The sequence below is a fragment of the Haemaphysalis longicornis genome, unplaced genomic scaffold, assembly GCF_048455015.1.
Source record: "Haemaphysalis longicornis isolate Haplotype H1 unplaced genomic scaffold, Haemaphysalis longicornis Haplotype H1 scaffold_2, whole genome shotgun sequence".
Taxonomy (NCBI): domain Eukaryota; kingdom Metazoa; phylum Arthropoda; class Arachnida; order Ixodida; family Ixodidae; genus Haemaphysalis; species Haemaphysalis longicornis.
In genome coordinates this window covers 92,366,049-92,388,543 of record NW_027526295.1, presented here as the reverse complement: position 1 = coordinate 92,388,543, position 22,495 = coordinate 92,366,049, and positions in this window count along the sequence as shown.

Here is a 22,495-nt window from a genome sequence, read left to right as displayed (position 1 = left end):
CCTTAGATTTCTGTCAACCTAAAGAACAAGCAGGGTTCCGTAAAGGTTATTCAACAATGGACCATATTCACACGGTCAATCAGGTAATAGAGAAGTGCGCTGAGTATACTGAACCCCTATGTATGGCCTTCATAGATTATGAGAAAGCATTTGACTGGGTCGAAACCCTAGCAGTCATTCAGGCATTACGGAACCAGGGGGTAGATGAGCATTATGTAAGAATACTAGAGGATATCTACAATGGGTCTACAGCTACGATCATCCTCCATAGGGAGAGCAGTAAAATACCCATAAGGAAGGGTGTCAGACAAGGCGACACAATCTCTCCAATGCTATTCACAGCATGTTTACAAGAAGTATTCAGAACGTTGGATTGGGAACTGGTGGGAGTAAGGGTTAATGGAGAATACCTCAGTAACCTCAGATTTGCTGATGACGTTGCCTTGCTAAGTAACTCGGGGGACGAATTGCAAAGCATGCTTTCCGCACTGGGCGAACAGAGTGGAACCGTGGGCCTGAAAATTAATATGCAGAAAACTAAAGTAATGATCAACAACCTCGGGACAGCACAGCGGTTTGAGATAGGTGGCGAGGCCGTGGAAGTGGTAAGCGAATATATCTACTTAGGCCAAGTTGTGACCCCAGATCCCAAACATAAGGGAGAGATGATTAGAAGGATCAGAATGGGGTGGGGTGCATACGGCAGACATTATCAGATAATGAATAGCAGCCTACCATTGTCGCTGAAGAAGAAAGTGTATGACAGCTGCATCTTACCGGTACTCACCTACGGGGCAGAAACTTGGAGGCTCACTAAGAGGGTTCAACTCAAATTGAGAACGACTCAGCGGGCAATGGAGAGGAAAATGATAGGTGTAACATTAAGGGACAAGAAGAGAGCGGAGTGGGTCAGAGAGCAAACTGGTGTTAGACATATTAGTAGAAATTAAGAAGAAGAAATGGACGTGGGCAGGGCATGTAATGCGAAGGCAAGATAACCGCTGGTCATTAAGGGTAACAGAGTGGATCCCTAGAGAAGGCAAGCGTTGCAGGGGGCGGCAGAAAGTTAGATGGGCAGATGAGATCAAGAAGTTTGCGGGGATAAATTGGTCACAGTTGGCACAGGACCGATGCAATTGGAGAATAATGGGAGAGGCCTTTGCCCTGCAGTGGGCGTAGATAGGCTGGTGATGATGCTGCTGATGATGATGGTAGGGGTGTCCTCTTCGCCCGGATTCAGCAGTTTGTCCGCGAAGAAGTGGCTCGTCAGCTTTCCCTCGTTAGCGACGTAGCGAATCCGCCTCAGTCCGATTTATCCCCAACCCTCAAGAGCGTTATACAAGTCGCGGACCCGCTTCCATGCACCCGGCAGCCCAATCTCGTGGTAGCTCCAGTGGCTTACGCCGACATCACGCCGCAAACGGCAATGACCGCTCCTCTGACTTTCGCCGACCCAATGCCACATATGCCGCTAACCTATGCCGAGACCGCGGCGCGACCTTTTACTGGAACCGTACCGCGACCCTACCTTGCGACTGCTGCAAGATCTGGGACTCATGCCACTGCCGGGGTTCAACGAATCCGGCCCACGCGTGTCGTGCCGCATCCGGCGTCTGCATTCGCAAATCCTTGGTGCACGAACGATAATCGCCCTATCTGCTATTCGTGTGGGATTGCGGGACATGTGGCATGCTACTGCCGCCGTGTTATGACGGGTACGCGCAACTCATCGTGGTATGCGCCCTCACCACCCATGACGCACGTCCCAGCCCATTTTCCGACGACACATATCTCGTCCGATGATGATGACATCGCTAGCCGCCGCTCGCAGTATCCACGACGCCGCTCACTGTCTCCGAGGCGCCGTCGCCGTACGACTAGTCAGACGGAAAACTAGACGCCGCAGTTTCGGAGGCAAAAACTGCGTCACCGTAGAAATGCCAAAGTCCTCCTTCTTCGCCACCTAATTTAATCGAATTGTATGTTGATGGCGTTTCTACCCTGGCGCTCATTGATTGGAGCTGCGGTTTCTGTTATTGACAACAAATTTTGCCGATCGTTACGAAAAGTGACGACACCTATATATGGTGTTACTCTGCGCACCGCTAATGCGCAACCCCTGAAACCGCTGGCCGCATGCACCGATCGGATTACAATTCAAGGGGTCGTCTATATCACCGAGCTCATCGTCCTGCCTTCGTGCTCCCACAATCTCATTTTCGGATGGGACTTCTTGTCACGCCATCACGCCATCATTGACTGCGCGCGCGCTGAAGTAGAGCTGTTTCCGGCACTTGAAAACGATTGCGGAAAAGGCACCGCAACGTTGCTTGTTGCTGATGACACGGACATTCCACCGGATTCCTCTGTGCTTGTGCCGTTGTCGTGCAGCAGTGTTTCGGACGCCACAGTCATATTCGCTCCTTCTGGTCTCTTTTCACTTCGCAAATCCTTTCCACTGCCGTTCGCTGTCCTCGACATAAAATCCGGTTCCTGTTCTGTGCCTGTCTCAAAACCTAATCCGTGCCCCATCAAACTCTTTCGCCGTGAATGCGTTGGCCTTACAGAAGCAGTTGACCCTTTCGTTCTTATCGACGTAGGCGAAGACGTTTCTCCCGTCGATACTACCGCGCTTAGCTCCGGTTGCCTACGTGATATCTCGCCCGATGCACTATGTTGCTCAACGCCATTGACAACGCCCTTACTTCGACCCAACTTCACCAACTATTGATTCTTCTACGACTCTTCAATACATCATTCGGCTGTCATCACACTCCTTTGGGCCGCACGTCAACTGTTTCGCATCAGATCGACACTGGCACCGACGCACCATTGCGACAGCGACCGTACTGTGAGTCCTCCACCGAGCGTCGTGTCATTGAGGAACACGTGGAGGACATGCTAAAACGCGATGTCATTCGACCATAGATGACTCCTTGGGCTTCTCCTGTGGTCCTTGTCAAGTAAAATGATGGATCCATCTGGTTCTGCGTGGATTATAGACGTCTCAACAAAATAACTCGCGAGGACGTTTACCCGCTGCCCCGCATTGATGACGCTCTTGACAGCTTGCAAGGGGCCCAGTACTTCTCATTATTGGATTTGAGGCCCGGCTGCTGGCAAGTGCCCATGGCCGACGCCGATCGCTCTAAAACGGCATTTGTAATACCAGATGGACTCTACGAGTTCAATGTCATGCCATTCGGACTGTGCAATGCCCTCGCGATATTCGAACGAATGATGGACAACGTATTGCGCGGTCTGAAATGGAAAACATGTCTTTGCTACTTAGATGACATCGTCGTGTTTTCCCCAGATTTTACGACCCACCAAACGCGCCTGGAACAAGTATTGAAATGCCTGACTTCCGCCGGTTTGCAGATGAACATTAAAAAGTGCCGCTTCGCTTCTCAGAAACTCACCATTTTGGGCCATGTTGTTTCGAAAGATGGCGTTCTCCCCGATCCAGCGAAACTCCATGCCGTGGAAGAATTCCCAAAGCCGACTACCATAAAGGACCTGCGACGCTTTATCAGCCTCTGCTCGTATTTCAGGCGCTTTGTACGGGACTTTGCCTCCATCATTGCTCCCCTCACGCAACTTCTCGGTGGACGTGGGGAAAGTTCTGACTGGTCCTCTGACTGTGAAAACGCTTTTCTGAGGCTACGCCATTTCCTTACGTCGCCAACCATACTCCGACATTTCGATCCGCGCGCACCAACCGAACTCCACACCGATGCCAGCGGTGTGGGATTGGGTGCAGTCCTCGCCCAACGACAGGACGGCTATGAGGAATACGTAGTCAGTTACGCGAGTCGTACATTGACGAAGGCGGAAACGAACTACTCTGTAACAGAGAAGGAATGTTTGGCTATCGTTTGGGCCATCAGCAAGTTTCGCCCCTACCTGTACGGACGACCATTCGGCGTCGTGACGGATCATCATGCTCTGTGTTGGTTGTCTTCACTAAAGGATCCCTCCGGTCGCCTCGCCCGCTGGGCCCTCCGCCTTCAAGAGTATGATATCCGTGTTGTGTACAGGTCAGGACGCAAGCATAACGACGCTGACGCCCTTTCTCGCTCTCCGCTTCCATCGGACGTCGCGAGCTTGTCGACGGCAGATAACACCCTAGCGCCTCTCGCCATAGCAGATATGGCCGCTGAGCAGCGTAAGGACCCGTGGATCACCTCGATTCTCGAATATATCTCCTGCCCACCGGGAAACGCTGCTCCGAGATCACTGCGCCGACAAGCGCAGTGATCTTGCGCAGTGACACTGCACCGTTCGCGACGAACTCCAATACCGCCGCAACTACCACAACGACGGTCGAACATGGCTGCTAGTAATTCCTCGCCACCTACGCAAGGAAATTTGCTCTTCCTTTCACGATGACGCGCAGTGTGCTCACGCTGGAATCCTGAAAACGTACGAGCGCCTTAGACTTCGCTACTACTGGCGTGGGATGTATACCTTTGTGAAAAAGTTTGTTAAATCCTGCCCAGACTGTCAACGGCGCAAGACTCCTCCGCAGCACACCAATGCTCCACGTCAGCCGTTGCCCTGTCCAGCGAGTCTCTTCGACCGAGTGGGAATTGATCTCTACGGCCCACTTCCCAGCCCAGCGGCCGGTAACCGCTGGATTATCGTCGCCGTTGATCATCGAACGCGTTACGCCGAAACAGCTGCGCTACCGGCGGCCATGGCTGGAGAAGTAGCGCAATTGCTCCTTCAGCGGTTCATTCTCCGCCACGGCGCTCCTCGCGAGCTACTCAGTGATCGAGGTTGCGTGTTTTTATCTGATGTCGTGGAGACACTTCTGGCTGAATGCAACGTTGTTCACCGCAAACCCACATCATACCACCCACAGACCAATGGACTCACAGAGCTGTTTAATCGCACACTGGCGGATACGATCGCAATGTACATTTCCTCGGACCATTCCAATTGGGACCTCGTTCTTCCTTTCGTGGCGTATGCTTACAACACCGCTAAGCAGACAACCACAGGATTTTCGCCGTTCTTTTTGCTCTACGGTCGTGAGCCTTCATGCATGCAGGACAGTACACTTCCGTACCGACCTGACGTGTCCGAATTCATGCCAGTTTCAGACTTCGCTCGACGCGCCGAGGAATGTCGCCAGCTTGCTCGTCGCTTTACATCGGAAGACCAGCAGCGCCAGAAGGCACGTCACGACGTTTCGGTCTCAGCTCCAACTTTCCCGAACGGATCCCTCGTCTTGCTCTACATACCGTGCCCGATGCCCGTACTGTCACCGAAATTTGTGTCGCAATACCACGGCCCCTACCGGGTTGTGAAGCGAACATCGCATGTGAATTATGTTGTTGAGCCTGTAACGCCCACTTCAGATCGCCGCCGTCGGAAGCGTGAGACAGTGCATGTCGCGCGGCTCAAGCCCTACTATTACCCGCTCATGTCGTGTACCCCTTAGGTCGCCAGGATGGCTTCCTCTTTGCGCCGGGGGTATTGTAGCAAGTATGTAGGTAGCGCAAATGGACGAGCAATTGTGACTAGCATCAGTCATAACGGGCAATTCTTCGTATGTGGGTATGCGCCGGATGACGACGAACAAGAGGACGCTCTCGTTCATGCTCACCCTCGCGTAAAGCTGGTTGTTTCGGCTCGCTCCTCCTGCGTTGACGCCTCGTCCACGAATAAACGAGCCGATCCTTCTACGGGGACGTCGAGTATCTCCTTTAGAATATATGTATACATATAAATAAATATATATATATATATATATATAGAGTCCTCTCCCTGAAACGTCAGTAAACTTATTTTTATTTTCTACGTCTTTCTCGTTTGTCTCTGTCTCTACTAACCTTATATAATATATTTATATATATATATATATATATATATATATATATATATATATATATATATATATATATATATATATATATATATATATATATATATTTGTGTGTGTGTGTGTGTGTGTGTGTGTGTGTCTAAGTCATAAAATTTGCTCAAAATTTCGAGATACGCTGTTTTGAGATTTGCGAAATGCCGGAAGTTTGTGGTAAGGTCAGGGAAATAAGACCTAAAACAGCTCGGAGAAGCTCGATTATACGGGGGCACTTAATAAACCAAAAAGATCGCAATTACACCGAAATATTATTATTCTGTAAGAAAGAACCACGTGATGCTCGCGCGTTTCGCGTTCGTATCTGGTCCCATAGCAGCGCTCTTGAGTTGCTGAGTGCATCGCATAAATGTTTGGTCACCACCGCTACATACCACCTTGTTGCGAAGGAGGCGGAGCATCTTTGTTGTTTCTGTCGTTTTTAGGCACTTCTCCAGGCTCCTCTTCATCCTTAGGATCAGCGGCACAGTCGACAGCTCTCCAAACAGCATTCTAGTAACAGGAACACCAGCTTCGTTCAGCGTAAACTTCTCGTTCACGACTGCGCTCGGCGCGTAGTCGAAGCTAAGTGTTAGAATAGAGACCTTATCTGTGGTAGGTAGGTGACTTTCCCGCATGTACTCTTGGTCACCAATATGAAGTACCCGCAGTCCCAGGAAAAAATGTCTCAAGACAAAAGTGGCAAATAAATGGCGCATATGGTAGGTCAACGCACGGCGAAAAGAAGTTTTTTCATAACCGATATTTTGAGATATCTTAGTTTGAGTAAATCAGGGATAACATACAAACTCACGCACGCGCACACGGGCACGCACACGCACATATTAGAGAAAATAGTTGACTGAGGATTAAAAACAAAAACAGTGGTTTACTCACATTTTGACTGGAGGGCCAGTCTTCATTTGGTCTGATCAAGACTTGTCCTCCAGTCAAATTGTCGGTAAAGCACTCTGTTTTATATCGCGAGTCAACTATTTCTTCTGGCTCCTCGAGAAGTTTTCGCTACTGCCTATATATATACAGTCTAGTCCACTTATAACAATATCCAAGTGCCAAGAAAATCCCATCGTTATAACCGATAATCGTTATAAGCGGGTCGAGAAAAAAAAGCCACAAGAGAGATCAAAACATTTTATTAGCATGCAAGTGAGGTAGTGCAACTACTCGTTTGCAGAAAAGCCATAGTCAGTCAGCTTTGACTGCTTCACACGAAGCTGACGCACATCTTTTTCAAGAGCATCTAATTGCTCCACATAGCTGAGCGGGAGGTCCTTCGCGAAAATGAAGTCCCGTAGGGACTGTATCATTCGTTGGGCCTCGTGCGATGACGGTACCTGGGTAGGCTGCTCAGCCGTGTCGTCGTCGTCGTCGCTCTCACCGCTGTCCGCTGCACCACGCACACTCGCAACGATCACCTCGTCACTGAGGCACTCGGACGTTTCCACACCATCGTCGGCAAGGAGAAAATCGTCGAGACCCAACACGTCTTCGTGAAGCGCCGACCATAACTGTGGCACCCCTTCATCGTCGGGTGCTTCCGTGGCCTCCCCTGGGATCGCTGCCTCCTCGCATGCTTCCTCCTCGTGACGTCGCCGAACGAAGCCAGCCTGCCGAAAGCAGTTTCGCACCGTGGAGGCGCGAACTCCACACCACGCTCCGAAGATAAACTGCGTGGCCATGAGCAGTGTTACCTTCAGGTCAGGTTCCTGGCTTCCCCGTGCGGCATTGTCCACGTTCGCGTGCTGTCGGCGCCGAGTGCCGGCGCCAGCGCCGGCGGCAGCTCGCATTTTTGGCGCGCGCGGTAAGCGGATTCAATCGCTATATCCGATATCGCGGCTCAGGAGCATCGTAATAAGCGGGTTATTTTACCATAGAAAGCATACAAAATTGGACGGTGCAATCGTTGTCCATTGTTATATCCGATATATTGTTATAAGCGGTATCGTTATAAGTGGATTCGACTGATATATATATATATATATATATATATATATATATATATATATATATATATATATATATATATATATATATATATTGTCTGGAAACTAAAAACTCACGCAGAGCGCAAAAAAATAAGGTAACTAGAGACAGAGACACACGATGAAGACATTGACATTAAAAATAAAAGCTTACTGACGTTTCACGAAGAGGACTTCCTTTCTTCAGAGCACAGAATAAGTTGGTTTCAGGGTTATATATATACAGAAAATGTAGCAAGGCCGAGGGAAGCGCAAGGGAAGAGAGAGTTTGTACAATGGGATCATGGTTGGTGTGCAGAAACAACCCAGGTAACCCTATTGTTTCTGGCATTGGTACTGTCACCGAGAACCTCTCGCGCTATGTGGAGTCTCTCATTCACGACATTCCCCCCAGCTTTCCATCCTTCATTAAGAATACGAATGATTTTCTCTCGGATATCATGAAGATAGAAATTCCTAACAACTGTTTACTTGTTACCCTCGATGTCGTGTCGCTATACACTAACATTCCGCATGCGTATTGAATCACCACTGTAGCATGTAAGTATGAGCGGTCGGGGGGAGACAAACCTATCGATTCTGTCACCCTTGAAAGTTTCCTTCACCTTCTCCTCGAACTTAACAATTTTGAGTTTGATGGTTCCAATTACGTGCAAGTCAGCGGAACGTTAATGGGGACTAACATCGGGCCCAACTGCGCTAATATCTTTATAGGATGTCCAGAGTCAAACTTAGTCCCAACCAAAAATTTGAAGCCATTGTACTGCAAAAGGTATATAGATGATATATTCATGATACGGCAGCGCGGGGAAATGGAACGTCTTGCGTTTACTGAGGCTTTTAACCTTGTGCATCATACTATCTCCCTCTCTCATTCCTACTCTACGCACAGCATAAATTTCCTGGATGTTACTGTCACAGTTTCTCAGGGCAGGCTTCAGACTAATTTCTATAGGAAACCTACGGACACGCGCCAGTATTTCCACTTCCACAGCAGCGTCAGGCACTGCAAGACTCCAATACCTCCAAAGCCAATCTGACCGTTTTAGGCGAATCTGCACAAGCCAGGCGGATTTCGATTCTAACTGCAGAGAACTTAAAACCACGCTCCTGAATCAAAAATACTAAGAGAAGGTGATCTGTGACGCGATTACACTAGCTAAACAGTTTAACCGCACCGACATTCTCCATAAAAAAGCTCCGCAACCAAATCCACAAAGCTCGTTTTGACCCATTTGGCTTCTTCTGCGAAAGTTGCATCCAAAATAAGGAAACATCACAATATTCTTGTTCAAAGTGGACGCCTAAAACGATAATTTCCCGAGCCGCCACGCGTTGTTTATAGACGCAGCAAAAAAAAGGGCCCATCTCCCCGCGAGGGGGACTCGAGTAAATGCGTCGCATAGGGGGTGGGTGTATTGCGTTAACGTTTAGTGTTTGGGGAGTTGGTGGTAGTGAATGCGTTGTATCAGCAGCTTCTTGACGTAGTTTGAATGAGTCAAGGATATAAGGCGCGTTCGTAGCCTTTGATTATGTGTCGGTTTTGTGGCGCAGTGGGAAGAGCGCCATGTACCTCGCGTTCCGCCCACAGGTAGTGAATGCGTTGTATCAGCAGCTTCTTGACGTAGTTTGAATGAGTCAAGGATATAAGGCGCGTTCGTAGCCTTAGATTCTGTGTCGGCTTTGTGGCGCTATGGCAAGAGCACCATGTACCTTGCGTTCCGCCCGCAGGGTCGTGGGATCGAAACCAGGCGCCGGTAAGTATTATTTTTTTATATAAAGTAGAGGGAGGGGTGCGGACCTGTTGTTGAGAGCGAGGAGGATAGTGTGATGCGGGAGAGGAGGAGTGGGGGAGAAGGCGCACCTGCGCGCTGAGCTGTTGCGGACGCACGGCGGACGCTACATGTCAGTTAATAAATGCTCTGCATTTAAAATTTGGGTAACGTTCTCACCAAATCCAGCATCACCCGACCACAGACTTCTGGTTGCATGCCCTGTAACAAACCACGGTGTAGGGTATGCCCACAAATGACCACCACACAGCACGCCGCCAGCACAGCTTTAAACTATTATGTTAATGCAAAAGGAAACTTTAACTGTGATTCCGACAATGTCGTATACCTGCTGGAATGCACCCTCTACGGCAAACAATACATCGGCCATACTGAAACACCCCTTCGCTTGAGGTTTAACACTCACCGCTGTCATGCAAAAACCTGCCCTTCTATGCCTCTATCAAAGCATGTTAAGAGTCCTGGTCATTCTTTTGAACAACTGAAGGCCTCAACTCTTGAATCTAGTTTTAACACGCATCACGATGACGAGGTTCGTGAGTCCTACCTCATCTATAAGTATAAGTCAGCGTCGTTTGGCATCAATGAAAGTGATGGGAAATTGACGTGTCTTTCCTCCGATTAAAATTTCGGCAGCATTTTTCAGGCTAGTGGTATGCCTGCTCATTTCTTTGCCTCGATAATATTCTCTCATCAGCTGGCGACCCCCCGTAGATGGTTATAGTTTCGTGCCAGCACCGCGTTTTTTAGCACAATGGCTCTGGGTTGAAGGCTGCGGTACCATTGTTAGCTTTGACACTCTCACCTTGTAATTAATTTGTGCACGCAAGCGTGTGTGATTGCTTTCGTCTGCCCTTTCTTTTTTGTATTAGTGTTTTCTAATATTCATCGCTGACTGCCTCGGCGTTCCCGAACTGGTACCATGCACCGGCCAGATGAATACCGCCCGGTGCCACGTTTTCTTTCTTTTCATGAGTTTTTGACCGTGTCTTTTTTCTCTTTTTTTCTGCTCTTTGTATAGCAATGTACACCCATTTCCTTTCGAAACTGCCTGTCCTACTGCTTTGGGCGCTACCCTTGCCTCCCACCAACAGAAGCCAAGTGCCTCATGTTTCAATCACCTGACCCTGATTCTTAGAACGGGTGTGTATGGGCAGATGTTCGTCATTTGTGTGCGTGGACATATCTTCTTTGGAGCTTCTTTGTTGTTTGGCTTTTTCTTGTTTGGCTCTCTTTTTTTCCCTTGTTCGTACCGCGTGACTGTGGGTTCTTGTTATCCTTTTTATATTTTTTATTTGAATTTATTTTTCCCCTTTCTCTTTCACTTCTCTCGTTCTTTTGCTGCCCACCAACCATGATGCCATTGTACAAAGTCTCCTTCGCTTGCCCTGCCCTCACCCTTGCTACATTTTCTGTATATCTATAACCCTGAAACCAACTTATTCTATACTCTGAAGAAAGAAAGCCCTCTTCCTGAAACGTCCGTAACCTTTTATTTTTATTGTTATTGTCTTTTTCGTGTGTCTCTGTCTCTACTTACCTTATATACAAGCATACATACATACATACATACATACAAAAAATATATATATATATATATATATATATATATATATATATATATATAGAGAGAGAGAGAGAGAGAGAGAGAGAGAGAGACTAAAATATTGTATGTCGTTTATTCTTCTTCAAAGAGATATTGTTTTTATCTTTGAAGGATAAAAAGTTGCAAAAAGCGTGCCCGCCTGTTCAGATCCGCTCGTACGACCGCCAGAATACGTGGTTTGTAATTGTTTCCCCCTGTTTGGGGGTGGTTTCCACCGCCGCTGTCGCATACATTGGGGGAAGGGGACCTTTTTTTAACACCGCGGGCGTAACTCGAGCATCGATGTCATGTCTTAGGTGATCGACACGCGTTGAACCCTCTTAAGCTACGTACGGGACCAAGACTGCCGCGTCAGACCCTCGCTATGCGTACAGCGAATTAGAACACAAAATAAGGTGCTTATTTCTCCTAAGCATGGTTACGAAATTCCAACTACAATGCTTCGACAAAATTGTTACTGTTTTCTCTGGTTAAAGAAGAAACAATGTCGGCCTAAAGGCGACATGTGAGCAAACCCTAATAGCTTAAACAAGAAGTTTCAGTGAAATGATAATTGCAACAACCCTAAACTTGGCTGGTATAAGCCATTAAAACCATTCCTACCACGTACTCGCGGTAGTTTGGAAAAATAAACACGAAAACCATTCCTACCACGTACTCGCGGTAGTTTGGAAAAATAAACACGAAGTTTTGTTATTTGTTTAACTGCTCTGTGCGTTGCTAGCGTTCGTTTTGTGGCAAACATCCCATGTTTGGTACGGTGAAGTATCAGCGCAGTGGCATGACATTGTGGTGCTGAGTCAAAAAACGCCGGTTCAATCCCGTCCGCAGCTGCTGCTGTTCAGGTGGATGCCAAAAGAAAGAACACCTGTGTGTCTTGATTTCGCTAATCGTTAAACATTCTCTAGATCTCAAAATCAATCCAGAGCGCTTCACTAGGGCAGGCTTCATAAGTCAGGTGCACCATAGGCGAGTAAAACCATAAAATCAATCAACAATTAGTTAACTCGGCCAGGAAGTCGTACTGTTGCCCCTTTGCGGTTTTCTATGATGGAGGTGAGCTATGCTGCCTTACCGTTCGTTCAAGAATGCGGGTAAAATTAGAAGAAGAGTAGTAAAATTCAAGCACAATATATATTACATAAGTACCATAAATATTACCTGTCATGTTCTTTCTTTTTATCAAACGTATACAAGGTAACCATGTCCGTGGTCTCATCATCATACAGATATTCCAATTCTACACACGGATTGGATCCTATAAAAGGGTTACCAGCGTGACTCCTTATGTTCATCAGTCGGTAAGTCCATGCTGGGAATAAAACCTACACACAAAAAACAATTCATTAAAATGTGCCTACCGCTTTCTGAGCTTAGCTGCTTTTCCTGCTTAGGGAAACCTATCCATGCAATTTAGCAATACGTGCCGAGTAGTGCTATTGAACCGTGCATTGGTGAGCGCTTCGTTATAACGGAACAAAATACTTCCCCCTATGCGCCTATCAAAGATACAAAAAAACGACTCCATGAATGGTACTCAATGATATGGTTACCAACCGCAAATAAGATTTTTTGGTTGGTGCCATTTAGACGGTGTCATAAACGAAGCACATGGAGCATGTTGTAATTCAGTTCTTACACGTGATTTTCCCTTCTTTGTTCTTTTTAACTACAAAAGAGATAAGGAATATGTGGACAGGGCCTCTTCAGCTGAATTTTATTTATATATTTCAAGCAAGCAAGAGAAGATTTTCAGCATTTGAGAGACTATTTTTTGGAAAGTAACGCCATGAAGCAGGTGTTTTTAGCGCACGTCTATTTTTATTGCGAGAGATTATACATTTTTAGTTCAATTGATGCTACCGCTTGTACACAGCAAGAAAGTGCACTTCAATGTGTGTAGAACCAACATCTGAGGGGCAGTAGTAAGAGAGAGACGTTTTACATACGGGAATTCGGTTCTTATTAACTTGCTTTTGTTAAGAATCACTCCACTAATGTGTGGCTTTCAACACAAAGCTATTTAAAATTATTTCGAGAATAGCTGTTACAACAATAGCAGTAGTTTACATAGTCGCAAACTCAGCCTATTTTTAAGTTATCTGACCGTTCCACGTGAAGGGGTGGCCCCTCAGTGGTACCGCCTCAAATATCAGCTTATGTTCGAAAAATGAAATACCGCAAAAACTCAGTTTTATGCAGGGTGTTACGACGACAATTGGAACACTTTAAATTATATTTCGTGAGCGAACTGCTGCCCAGTGAGTGCTCAAAGTTCATACGAAGGCCGTTTTTTGTGGGTTTTTTTTTTGACGCCGGGAAGAACGGCGGTACTTACCTGTTTATTCCGAAACAAAACAAGAACAGTTTTTGTGTATTGAAAAATACCGGGCGATTTCGACGTGCGAGCCAATGCAAGTTGATCTTGGAATCAGGGCGAAACAGACGATGGGGTTTCACACTCCTTCCACGGCAGGAAGGAGCCAAATGGCGTTGCAGGCGATCAGAAAATGTGACAGCAGGTTTTCTCATCAACTGCTACCTCATTTGGTGCCTTTTACGCTAGGAAGGAGCCAAATGAGAAGGAGACGATCAGAAAATGTGAAAGCACAATAGGAAGCTAATCCGGCGTTTATTGGCAAAGATTAACCGTGAGAATAGTTTATTGCGATTGGTGCCAGCGGTTATGCAGCTAGTTGAGGTAATCGTTAACAAGTGGCGACAGAGATTTTTTTGATCGCCTGCTGCCCCATTTGGCTTCTTCTTACAGTGAATCTCCATCGTCCGTTTCGCTCTGCATACCACCGGTGGCGATGTCGTTCCAACATCAGCTTGGACTCGCTGAAGCGTATAAATCGGTCGCCATTTTCCCGAGGCGAAAATGGTTGTTATTTACCTCCAGAATTAACATGTAAGTACGGTCCTTGTTCCCGGTGTCAAATAAACTATACCACAAAATGCGGCCTTCCTGCGAAGTTTGAGCGTGAACCGTGAACGCAGTGAGCGCGGGAGCTCAGTAATAATTATTAAAGTGTCCCACTTTTCTTTGTAACTACGTGTATATGAATCAAACTTAACCATTCAAGTAACGCTACATCAGGTGGTGTTTTAGTGCAATGGATGAACAGTAGGGCCCAATGGCCGAGTGGAACGCTTTATATAAAGGTGTTCAAATGGACGGGTTGGTCGGCGTGTTGGTCATCTTTAACATAAATTAATAAACTGCGCGAATTCAGACTGCCACAAAATAGGCGTACTAGTTGGGAGCAGTTCTTTTGTACCTTCTTTTTTCTTCTTCCCTCGATTCGCGCAGCTTTTATTTTGGCATTAAATTGCTTCGAAAGCGCCGATTGTGGTTCGTAACTGCTGCGCTGCTGGGAAGGAAACCACGTGAAAAAGTAGCACAGTACTGCGCGGGCTCTTGAATTTTTCAGAAATCATTCTTATACGTGTAATTTTTTTTATTTTGGAGCAAAGCTGTATTACGCCAGGTCCCCACAAAAACTCTCTGGTTGGACTGTGTACGTAGAAAAATATTCGCGCCGACAATAATTTACCTGGCGGGAAAGCCAACGCTCTGGTGAATGCTCATTAGCACAAGCCGTTTTTGATCATGTTGGTTTATGAGTGCGGCAAAAAAAACGGGGTGTGCAGTAGACGACGAGGACGACACAAACAAACGACACATACAGGCGCCAACTTCCAACTGCGTATTTATAAAAAGCACGCTTATATATGCACAGAGCCCCAGCACAGGTAACGCATCGTGAAGGAATTGTAACGACTAAAACGCGTAACACAAGTTTATATAAAAAATGAAATGACGCAGATGCGCGGGCGAACAATTACACAAAATTCGTATCGACTTAGGGACTTGGGAGTATGGACATACGAAAACATATCGACTAGGAGACTTTTAAATTCAGTGACTTTGCTCATCTTCTACGCATGAAATATCTTTGTCATCTGACACTTAGGGCAATTAAGGGTGAGCTAACGCATATATCACCTGGTCTTTCGACGAAATACGTCTCAATAATCTCCAATTCCGATTTGGGTTTTGCTTTCTTTCGAAAGCTCGACAGGTACATGGGGGACATCGAGGTGTGGTGCTTTGTTGTCAAGTCCCCGCCTGTGTTGCTGCTGTCAGCGAGCCACTGGTTTTTGCCGCGGTGATGGAGGGAAAAAAGCGAAAGCGCCCGTGTTTTTGATATTTCGGCGCACGGTATTGATCCTCAGAAGGTCAAACTTAATCTGGAGCCCTCCACTACTGTGCGCCTTACCGCCGGTGTATCGTCGGCGCCTTAAGCTCCGCAAACATGACAATCATTGTTTTCGTATGGCTGTTGAAACACCCGGCTGTTTGCGCAAAAAATTTAGGGAATCTTTCACTCATGCCCATGACCTAAATGGCAATGCTGTTGTAGGCAATGCTGTGGACACATAGTTAAGTTTCGGTATGATTGTGTATTTGGCAGGTTGCGGAGCTAGCAATGGTCGTCCTATGCATCGAAGAAATCGTCGTATTCTTCGCGGCGAGTGGTGGATTCAAAGTATTCTCAGCATTATAGACCTGAACCAGGTCTTCACCATCGACTCGAGGCAACGCTGGTGGGATCTGCAAGTCGTCTAGGGACAGACTGGCACACACGTAGCCATGTTTCTAGTTATCCGTAATAGATTTCAGACAATGCGGCAGCCGCGGGGACCTCGCCCACTTAGGGTGTCTTTGAACTTTAGCATTTGCGCTGAAGTTTATTTTAACATGCGGGGTAGCAGTTGACGACTGCACTTGAGTTTTTTTTTTTGGTAAATCCAAATTTTTGCGTGCCTTGGGGGGGGGGGGGGGGGGGCTAGGGGGGACCGCGCGGGACGAGCTTACGGGGCTCTCACCATTTTCTCGCACCTGAGAGATTCTTGCAAATTTTGTTGCTAGCGCAACTGGATGCGCCCAGGACGCTTGGTGGTCGCCGCAAGGCACGCACTCTTAAGCGCTTTGCAGGTTCTTGGTATTTTTTTTTCCTGTACTGGGAACTCAAGGCCATGAACAACAGTTCCGCTGGTTGCGCTGCTGAGCACGAGGTCGCGGGTTCGATTCCCGGCCGCGGCGGCCGCTTTTCTGATGGAGGCGAAAAGCAAAAACGCCCGTGTGTACGAGATTTCGGCGCACGTTAAAGATCCCCAGGTGGTCAAAATTAATCCAGAGCCCTCCACTACGGCGCGCCTCATCGCCTGCGTTGCGTCGGCGCGTTAAACCCCCCAATCAATCAATCAATCAATCAATCAATCAATCAATCAATCAATCAATCAATCAATCAATCAATCAATCAATCAATCAATCAATCAACAGCTCCGCTGGTAATATACACCTTTTCGCAGTTCAGTGGCGTATTGTATACGACAGTGGGGCCATAGCATAGGTCTCCCCTCCCCTCTCCACCCCCCCCCCCCAAAAAACACCTTCATGGACACACTCTGCGATGTAAAACAACTCGCGTTGCCACTTCGTTGCGTCGCATTCTTATATAACTTGCCATTACGAAGTGCTTACTGTAAAATCTAAGGACACTCTCTTTTGCGTTTTGTACCGACCACAGGGAAGCAATGTATCCAATTTTAGGGGCGAAGCTCCTAAAGCCGTGGGTCTGTCCATCCCTTGTGTCTCGTGGTACGTGACCGCATAGTTCGATGACTCACTCGCAGGTGGCGCTACGTGACCGCCTAGTTCGATGACTCACTCGCAGGTGGCGCTACATGACCGCCTAGTTCGATGACTCACTCGCAGGTGGCGCTGGTGTGAGTGACGTCATGATGACGTCACTCGCACGTGACTGAAACTATAAAAGGCAATCGCTGTTGACGCGCTGCCTCTTTCGCAACGAGTCACCGGATGGAGGAGGTGGTTGTTGACAAGGCTGCGGAGCGGAGGGCGCGCAGGGCGGCGGCAGCGCGCGCTCGCCGACAGGATCCCGCCGTGCGCGAAAGAGAGGCCGAAGCATCTCGTCTAGAAAGTCGCGCTTAAACCGCGCGTCGGCAGCTTCGGGCTGAGCTCGCTTGATGCGTTTTGCAGCCGCCTCGCGAGCTCTCACTGCATCGGGGTTTCCCTGCCGATACGAGCGCTTGTTTGCAGCCTCACAAACCCTACAACAACAACAAACGAACAAGAACAAAATAAAAGAACAAAATAAAAGTTGATTTGCACAATGTACGCACACAGTCTTGCGTCTTTCTTAATGATGTACTGGGCGAACTTTCACGGGAGAGTTACGGTTACCGATGATCTCCCCCTCTCGAGCTTCGCCCCACTTGTCATCATTCATTCCGTGGATATGGCGTGATTTTTTTTTTATTTTTTTATAGCTACTAAGTTGGGTGAACGAAAATGGTTTCAAACTAATCTTAGGCGGATACTTGAATATCAATTTCCTCAAAATTTGTAATACGCAACGAGACCTCCACGTCTGTTTGGCATCGAATGGGTTTGTTAACGCCTAAACGCATCCAAAACAGCTCCTTGACTTTACTTGATGTTTTATCACGAATATTGACGAATGTATTTCTTTTTCTGGTATTCTTAACGTACATATTAGTGATCATCTCCCTATTGTTCTTCTGCTATCTACCCCTCCTTCTATGCATGAAGTGCCAGATGGTCGCGTGATTACTCGTGACATTAGCAGCTCAAACTTAGACAGGTTTCGTGACACGATATCTCTAGTCGAGGGGTCAGATATCATGCACACCACGGACCCTGATACGGCTTACGATTGTTTTCATGAAAAGTTCAAAATGGTATACTATAATTGCTTTCCGTACAAATCTTTCAACTGCGTACGCAAAGACAAGAAACTGTGGATTACAAAAAGTGTCTGAAGGAAATCCGCATAAAAAATAGATTGTTCAAGGAATATAATCAAACGAAAGACAATAAAAAGTTCAAACAGTTCAAAGCGCAAAGAAACAAACTTAATAGCCTCCTGCGTTACGAAAAAAGACGATACATGCACAATTTGTTCAGACATGGTGTAATGAAAAGATGAAATGTTGCTTGGAAGAACATAACTGTGTTTGGAATCGTAATAGAAATAGCCATGACACGATACAGGAGGTTATCCGGAGCAATTAAATCTTAAAAAATGCCGAGCTAGCAAACGCCTTTAACGATTACTTTATATCAGTATGCAAGAGTGCTCACAACCCCGATTATGCAAACTTCATGAAAGAAATCCCCTGTGATTGAGCCTTCTTGGCCCCCGTCACTTTATATAACATTGTGATTGCTTTTCTTTCTATGAAGGATAGTGGAAGCCCTGACGTTGATGGCTTAGAAATCCGACCGATTAAGTATGTTCTAAACCTTATTTCACCGGTGTTGGAGCATGTCTTTAACCTTCTTTTTACTGCCGGTACTATTCCTAAAAAACTTCAAATGGCTAAAGTTTTGCACAAGGGAGGCGACAAAAACGGATTCACAAATTATAGGCCGATAGCGATACTTCCTGTATTTTCGAAAGGCCTAGAGAAGCTTATACACACTAGCATGATTTCATTCTTTGATAGGCACAAAATATTAAGCACTGCACAATTTGGATTGGTTAAAGGCCTTTCCACTGAGACTGCCCTTCTAGCACAAAAAGAGGCAATTCTTAACTCCTTTGAGCAACAGTTGTACACACTAGGAATATTCATCGATTACTCAAAGGCGTTTGACTGCATTGATCATGTCACTTTGTTAAAAAAGCTCAGTCACTACGGCTTTCGTAGTACCTTTGTGCAGTTAATAACCTCCTACCTTAGCAATCGCCAGCAGAAAGTGATACTTCATAATTATAGTTCCTGTTTCAAGCCTGTTTCTGCAGGAGTACCGCAAGAAAGCACCTCAGGACCCCTGTTATTTTGCATAATATTAATGATTTGGTCATTATTGATAGCTCTGCTAATATTAAAACGTATGCCGATGACACGACCATGCTTCTTAGCGCGAAAAACCAAAGTGATGTGTTTCACATGTCCAATGAACTGCTTGATAAACTGTCGCGCTGGAGCCGAGTCAATTCATTGACAATTAAAGCAAATTAAACTAAAGCAGTGGTGTTTACACAAAGAAACCGTAGAGTTCACTGCCAGCACACACTAAAACTAGGTAAATGCGAAATTGAAATTGCACCTAGGGTGAAATGTCTTGGAGTAGTGTTTAGCAACACATGTCGTGGAATGCTCATGTTGACCCCGTGTTATCAAAACTTTCTCGCCTTACTGGTGTTCTTTCCAAACTTAGGGTTTGTTTGCACAAAAGTGTGAAGCTTGCACTATATCGGGCCATGTTTCTATCGCAACTCCAGTGTTCTCACTTGGTATGGGGCACCACAACTCAAGCGAATATTGCTAAACTTTCCAAAGTACAAAAAAAGGCAGTTCGCATCATCATGAACGCAGCATACGATAGTCATACAGCCTCCTTTTTCGAAGATTTGAAGTTATTACCAGTGACCCATTTCTATAAATTTTTGCTGCTCAAACGCTACCAAACCAATGTAAAAAGAAATAAAAACGCACCATGCAGTATTTCCAAATTTCAGCTTAAAATGTACTCGCGAAATATTCACCGAGTTGACCGCTGGCAAATACCGATGAACCGAACGAATTACGGTGAAGAAATGCTACGTTATCAGTTGCCATTTCATTTGAACAATGTATGTATATAAGACTGTTCATGTATCATCCGTTATATGCATGTGAATTGTATGTGTTGAATGTGTGAATTTCATGAAGTACCATGACTGCCAAGCAACCAGGTGTTACATTATTGGAAATTTTATGTCTCTTCTTGTTGCTTCTGCGTTGTATATGGGCCGTGGACCCTGTCAAGCCCTTTGTGATGCTTTTTGTTCACGGTCCTCAGCACTTCGTGTTGGAATAACTGATTGATTGATTGATTGGTTGATTGATTGATTGATTGATTGATTGATTGATTGATTGATTGATTGATTGATTGATTGATTGATTGATTGATTGATTGATTGATTGATTGATTGATTGATTGATTGATTGATTGATAAATACCACATATTGATCTCACTGTGGAAGAAAATTTTAGCGCAGCTAAGAGGGATTTTTTTTCCGAATTGCTGCAGTTCCAGTCGACGTTTATCTCTGCAGTTATTTTGTAGGAAATAGCAGTATATCCTATTTTCGAGATGGGGAATCACAACCTTTTCGCTGAAATTGACTTTGCATGACATTTGCTGAAGAACATAAAGAAGGAGGGGTGGATTAGCTCTTACGTCCTTTTTGTTGATGAGGAAAGTATGCGGGTGACGGTTGAACGGCTGAATTCCCTGTCAAAAAAAAACAGTGCTGCAAGGTTCATCTCGAAGCATATAGAAGCATCAGTAGGGCCACGTTGTACACATAGGCGTTGTTCTATTGTGTATCTACACTTCCGGAATTCTGCTGAATCGTTCACTTATAATAATTTCGAGCATATACGTCTTTAGATGAAAGGATCTGAAAATACTCCAAATAATGTACCTGCCATGCGTTTTGGTGTTGGTCCTTGGTTTCGCTGCTGGCACCAAGACACAGAAATTGCGTGGCAATGTAAACCTGCACAACTACGGAATGGCACATTCTGAAAAAAAGCAAAATATATACACATAAGCTACCAAACTGACATGGCTGGTAAACAGATACATAATTGTGAATAGATTTTTTTGTTTGTTATTTCAGGATGCAAAAAAACAAAAGCTCAGGAATATTGCTATACGGTTTTAAATGAAAAGCTGAGTTTAATGCGAGACATCTACATTACGTAACTAAAAATTTTGGGTATTTCGGCGACCAAGCTACGCATAGGCTGCCAAGCTATAGAGGAGCAGGTGGTTAACCGGAAAATGCGGCGGCCCCGAATGCATTCGTTTGAATTTTGATGAAATCGAGATCTTTACACGAAAAAATTTCTATAAATCAGTGTTTTTGTTTTTCGTTCGATAAAAAAGGGCCACACCAGCCCGGATAAACCCCAAATGATTGGGCGCCAAAGCATCAAAATGGCCGACGCCGTTTGGCGATAAATACACGTAGTCGCCATCCCGGCTTTCCACGCACTTCTTGCGCCTACGAGAGAATCATTTTTGCAATGCCAGGTTATAAAATATATGTTTATTCCTTTGCTATCCTTGTCAACACAAAGCATGCCTCTCTGTAGGAGGATATTTAAGAGGTTGCACTGAACGAAAACAAATTTGTAAATATTACCGGAGAAAAGCAACCAAACAAATATAGTGTGTGCTAAAGTATGCATGATGGTAAGTGTCGTTGGCTGAGCCTGATGGTTATATAGCGCCCGAAGTCACTTTTGTTACGTCACTTCCCGCAGGGAAGTGATGTACGAAAAATTAAAAGTCTAAAAATTTAATGAACGCCTCTGTCACTCCACTGCGACCGGGGGATGTAAAGCGAGTAAAAATATATTCACCACAGAAAAGCCGCTGGGAACTGTGCATGTATAAGCCATTCCAGGATAAAATCGGCTTAGAAGACAATATCACATATTCAGCTACCTACTACAGCTTGAGGGCAATGTGTCTTATGTACACAATCAGGTTTGAAAAGGAAACATTAAAGAAATTCCCACCATACAATTCACGTGTCAAACGTAAGGAAATATGTATCCAGGGCTACACGGAGTTTTGGTGTTTTAGCATAAAAACATGACGCATTCAACATTGCGAAGGGGTGTACAGCAAGGCATTTTGCGCACAACACAGAGAAGACGCGGAATTTGGTTGAAAGGTAAGAACAAATAATATTCCTATTGAGGGTGTACGGCTGTGACCCCTAAAGATGAAACAGAGAAGTCACACGCTATTATTGTGCCTATTGATACTTCAAAGATGATATTCACACCTAAGCTGTGCGGGCCCCACCAAAGCGAAATACACGATGGTTGTTCTGTCTTTGAGGTATTGTGCTCTCGGCATCCGAGGCATGATGTGCTGGTGGGCATGTGCCGTTCCATGCCCGTTCGGTTGCGATGGACGCTAGTTATTCTCGCTGTATGGCGGCTTACCTACGGAACTCTTCAGCGCCAGCAGTACTGTGTTGGAACTCTTAGGCGCTTGTGGATTGTCCGTTGAAGTGTCGAGAGCCGGTGACGTTCCCATGGTTCTCTACGGTTCTAGCCACTCCTGGATAGTATTCGACGATGTTGCAGACTTGTGTGGGG